This window comes from Schistocerca serialis, chromosome 7 (genome assembly GCF_023864345.2).
Source record: "Schistocerca serialis cubense isolate TAMUIC-IGC-003099 chromosome 7, iqSchSeri2.2, whole genome shotgun sequence".
In the NCBI taxonomy this organism is placed as follows: Eukaryota; Metazoa; Arthropoda; class Insecta; order Orthoptera; family Acrididae; genus Schistocerca; species Schistocerca serialis.
In genome coordinates, this window is record NC_064644.1 from 305,749,716 (window position 1) to 305,755,715 (window position 6,000).

Sequence of the window (6,000 nt, forward strand, 5' to 3'; positions counted from 1 at the left end):
AAGCGAGAGTGATACAGATAAGCTCTAGTTATGCGTTTTCCTTTTACGTCCCAGTGGACTGCATTGGTGTGCAAAACCTAAGAACGAAGGAACTTCCGCTTGATGTGTCACTGCCAAGTAAAATAGCTCACTGAGACTTGGACTATACAAAGGAAACATTGCTACGGTATAGTACAGAACGTAACTGAAACAAATACCCAATGAGACGAAAAGAAACGACGCCTTAATACGAAGAAAATAACTACGCAGAGCTCACTGCGATTCATTTTGATGGTCCCTGGGAATTACAGTATGCAGAAGGGGCTTGGTCGTTGAAACATATGGACACGCCGAAATACGTCTCCCCACGCAACCCAAACATGCAGGATGTGGTTTAGGTCTGGAGAACGGGAGGGACAACCCATTTCCCGAATATTCTCTCCTTCCGAAGGCTCCTAAAACAGCGCTGTTCGATGCGGTGGAGCTTTACATCCACCGAGGTCACTCTGACATCATGCATATTGGAAATAAGAAAAGAAAGTAACTTAGAGTGAGTGCACCGTGTTCATAGATTTGAAGGCCAGTATTCTAATATATATGCCTCACCACAACGCCAGGGCAACCAGAAAGTTCGTGTTGGATAAAGCTGGGCGTACCCTCATACGGCAAGAGCCGGGAACAAGTAATGAACTCAGGAACAATGACTAACATTCGGGAGGATGCCGCTTCAAACCCACGTCCGGCCATCCTGTTTTAGGTTTTCCCTGATTTCCCTAACTCGCTTCAGGCAAATGCCGGGACGGTTCCTTGAAAGGGCACAGCCGACTCCCCATCCTCCACTAATCTCATGGGACTGACGAACTACCTCTTCGGTCACCTACCCCCAAACCAACCAACCAAGAACTTTGTCGAACGTGATCTTTTCCCTGGTTCTGGTGTGATGGTGTGCACTGACTTTCCTACTGCCCATTAAAATTGCTACACCACGAAGATTACGTGCTACAGACGCGAAATTTAACCGACAGGAAGAAGATGCTGTGATATGCAAATGATTAGCTTTTCAGAGCATTCACACAAGGCTGGCGCTGGTGGCGACACATACAACGTGTTACATGAGGAAGTTTCCAACCTAATTCTCATACACAAACAGCAGTTGACCGGCGTTGCCTGGTGAAACGTTGTTGTGATGCCTCGTGTAAAGAGGAGACATGCGTACCATCACGTTTCCGACTTTGATAAAGGTCGGAATATAGCCTATCGCGATTGCGGTTTATCGTATAGCGACATTGCTGCTCGCGTTGGTCGAGATCCAATGACTATTAGCAGAATATGGAATCGGTGGGTTCAAGTGGGTAATACGGAACGCCGTGCTGGATCCCAACGGCCTCGTATCACTAGCAGTCGAGATGACAGGCAACTTATCCGCATGGCTGTAACGGATCGTGCAGCCAAGTCTCGATCCCTGAGTCAACAGATGGGGACGTTTGCAAGACAACAACCATCTGCACGGACAGTTCGACGACGTTTGCAGCAGCATGGACTATCAGCTCGCGACCATGGCTGCGGTTACACTTGAAGCTGCATCACAGACAGGAGCACCTGCTATGGTGTACTCAACGACGAACCTGGGTATACGAATGGCAAAACGTCATTTTTTCGGATGAATCCAGGTTCTGTTTACAGCATCATGATGGTCGCATCCGTGTTTGGCGACATCGCGGTGAACGCACATTGGAAGCGTGTATTCGTCATCGCCATACTGGCGTTTCACCTGGCAGGATGGTATGGGGTGCCAAGGGTTACACGTTTCGGTCACCTCTTGTTCGCATTGACGGCACTTTGAACAGTGGACATTACATTTCAGATGTGTTTTACCACCCGTGGCTCTACCCTTCATTCGATCCCTGAGAATCCCTACGTTTCAGCAGGGTACTGCACGACCGCATGTTGCAGGTCCTTTACGGGCCATCCTGGACACAGAAAATTTTCGACTACTGCCCTGGCCAGCACATTCTCCAGATCTCTCGCCAATTGGAAACGTCTGGTCAATGGCGGCCGAGCAACTGGCTCGTCACAATACGCCAGTCACTACTCTTGATGAACTGTGGTATCGTGTTGAAGCTGCATGGGCAGCTGTACCTGTACACGCCATCGGAGCTCTGTTTGACTCAATGCCCAGGTGTATCAAGGCCGTTATTACGGCTTGAGGTGGTTGTTCTGGGTACTGATTTCTCAGGATGTATGCACCCAAATTGCGTGAAAATGTAATCACATGTCAGTTGTAGTATTATATATTTGTCCAATGAATACCCGTGTATCATCTGCATTTCCTCTTGGTGTAGCAATTTTAATGGCCAGTAGTGTATTTGCTTGCCACACTGCTGGAAAAATGAATTAGTACACCTGGAAAGACAACGTCAATTATTGATCCTATGAGAGTATGTGGCACATGGGGGATAGTAGATGTACTGATTATGGTTTCAACATCGTATGCCAACAGATAGCGTAGCGGCATGGCCTACCATAGGGCCATCTGTGTCTACCCTTTAATAGAGAAAATGGAGTGTAGAGTCATGGTTTTCAGCGATGAAAGCAGATTCTGCCTATACGTAAGGGATGGTCGTTTGTGTGTACGACGTAGAGCTGGTGAGTGCTATGTCGTAGAGTGAATTTGTCCAGGACGCACTGGCCTCACTCCAGGGCTTATGGTCTGTTTTGCGATAAGCTACAACTCTCCTTTCTGGAGGGGACACCAAACAGCGCTCGGTACGGGCAGAACGTTTTGAGACCCGTTCATCCACCGTTCTTGTAACTGGAAGGTGATGTGTTGTTCCAAAAGGACAATGCCCGCCCACACGTTACCCGTGAAACTTAACGTGCACTGCCAGACGTGCAGCAGCTTTCCTGGCTTGCACGATCTCCGTTTGGGATATGATGGGACGTGTGGGATGTTACTGGACTTGCCAACTAACAATTCTTACAGAACTAATTCAACAGTCCGATCAGGCGTGGAATAACGTATCCCAGGACAGTATTCGCCAATTGTACGATGGATTGGATACCACAATCAGCGCCGGCATTGCCGCCCATAAATAAAAGTGTTTAAAATTTAAATGAATTGTGTTTCCTAAATCCCTGATGTGACGTAGGTCACGTTAACTATATAATATCTTTGGATTGTGTATCAGTGAATTTCTGTTTCCTTAAAGGTGGCGTACGTCACGTTTATCTTTATCATATCTTTTTGAACTTGTTCAGTAAATTTCTGCTTTCTTAAAGGTGGCATATATAATGACTTCTTTAGTCCAAGGTGACACACGCGTGTTTTGCTAAATTGTACCTTTTCATGCTCTTGAAACAAATACCCGGATCGTGTAGACCTGATCTTCAACGAGCCGACAGGCAGGCGCTTAAATTCACGGCTATACAAGACAGAATGGTGCCCCCGACACGCAAACTGAAACTGAGCGAAGCATCAACCGTCGCCCGGCCTCAGGTGACTGCTGTCAACTAACGAGTGTGCTTCCTTGCGTAAACGTCAGTTCACGGCTAACAGTGGTCATTAAGTACAATACAAGTAACGGATCACAATCACCTCAGCAGTGATGTACTGACTTCAGTGGAGACAGTCTTGCGCGAATTTACAGTCACTGTAGTTGCGTCTGAACATTAAAAGACTTTCTGTAAACAACAGGTATGTAAATCTTGTACAGATCAATGACTCGTAAGCTCTATTAAGTAAACCTCACCTGAATCTTCCAAAGACAGTTAGACATCACCACATCCGCACTAAACAGCGACAATCAAGAAACGCTGCCAAAACTATACACGAAATACTGCAGAAATAAGATTTGAATCATCTCCGCTAATGAGCACTACTTGCTCATAGATCGTGTAGACATCTGACAGCGCACACACACACACACACACACACACACACACACACACACACACTCAACGAATATACACTGAAGCGCTCAACGAACTGGTACAGCATGCGTATTCAATTACAGAGATATGTAATCAGGCAGAATACGGCGCTGCGGTCGACAACGTCTATGTAAGACAACAAGCCTCAGGTGCAGTTGTTAGATCGGTTACTGCTGCTACAACTGGAGGCTGTGAAGATTTAAGTGAGTTTTTAACGTGGTGTTACAGTCGGCGCGCGAGCGATGGGACACAGCATTTCCGAGGTAGCGATGAAATGGGGACTTTCCCGCTACGACCACTTGACGAGTGCACTGTGAATATCACGAATCCGGTAAAACATCAAATCTCCGACATCGCTGCGGCCGGAAAAGGATCCTGCAAGAAGGGGTCAACATCGATTGAAGAGAATCGTTCTACGTGACAGAAGTGTAACTGATGCTGATTTCAATGCCGGGCCATCAACAAGTAAGTGTCAGTGTGCGAACCAGTCAACGAAACATCATCGATATGGGCTTTCGCAACAGTAGGCCCACTAGTGTACCCTTGATGACTGTACGACACAAAGCTTGATGCCTCGCCAGGGCGCCACCACCGACATTGTATTGTTGATCACTGGAAACATGTTGCCTGGTCGGACGAGTCTCGTTCCAGATTGTATCGAGACGATGGACGTGTCGGGGTATGGAGAGAAAGTCATAAATCCATGGATCCTGGATGCCAGCAGGGGACTGCTCAGGCTAGTGGAGACACTGTAATGGTGTGGGGCATGGGCAGTTACAGTGATATGGGACTCCTGATACGTCTACATACGACTCTGACGGGTAAAATGGTAACGGGTAGACCGTTCGCCTGGTGCAGGTCTTTCGATTTGACGCCACTTCGGCGACCTGCGCGTCGATGGGGATGAAATGATGATGATTAGGACAACACAACACCCAGTCCCTGAGCGGAGAAAATTTCCGACCCAGCCGGGAATCGAACCCGGGCCCTTAGGATTGACAGTCTGTCACGCTGACCACTCAGCTACCGGGGCGGACTACTCTGACGCGTGATACGTACGTAAGCATCCTGTCTGATGACATGCAGCCATTCATGTCCATCGTGCATTCCGACGGACATAGGCAATTCCAGCAGGACAATGTGACACCCCAAACGCCCAGAATTGCTACAGAATGGCTCCAGGAACACTATACTGAGTTTAAACACTTAACGCTGGTTACTAAACTGCCCAGACATGAACACTATTGAACATATATGGGATGTGTTTCAACGTGCTGTGTACTCTTATGGATTTATGGAAAGCCCTGCAGCATTCACAGTGTCATTTCCCTACAGCACTTCTTAAGACATTAGTCGAGTTCATGCCACGTCGTGTTGCAGCGCTTCTGAGTGCTCGCTGGGGGCCTACACGATATTTGACAGGTGTACTAGTTTCTTTGGCTCTTCAGTGTAAAACACAAAGCACAATAGGTGCTACTCTAGCAGATGTTCTTACACTAGGCGATCCGCACTTTTGTGACACTGGTAGTGAACAGAAAGGCGAGCAAATCCCACTGGCTTCATAACTACGTGTATCCCAAAGCCAGCTTCTCGGGAGTCCTGCAGGTCTACAAGTACGATAGAGAGTAGCTACTCGTGCCACAGGTTCTGTGGATGTAACAGAACTACACGTATCTCAACTCTGCGCCATACAAACATCGGCTGCGACAGTCAGCACCCATCAGCTAAGTTCACTACAACAGAACGGCGGAGTTACTTGAAACACACCCAACTCACTCCTCCATATCGTAAACAGCGTCACTCTCCGAATCCGGTGCAACCTCCAGCGGTCAGCCCGCCTCCAGAGATCCTTGCAACCTACTTTATATCTAAATAGGCGAATATATAACCGATACACCCGCCTGCATTGCACAGTTCTTCACCACTCAAGCTGGAACGGAGGAGAGGTGTTTAGCAGAGACATCTTATAATCCACTACCATCATGTTCACCGGCTAATTGAAGCTGGCTGATATGCGCCTGCTGATGTGCATAGCTCGACACTGAATCGCGAAACGGGTAGGGGAACTGATCCTCATACCTTTATACGGCC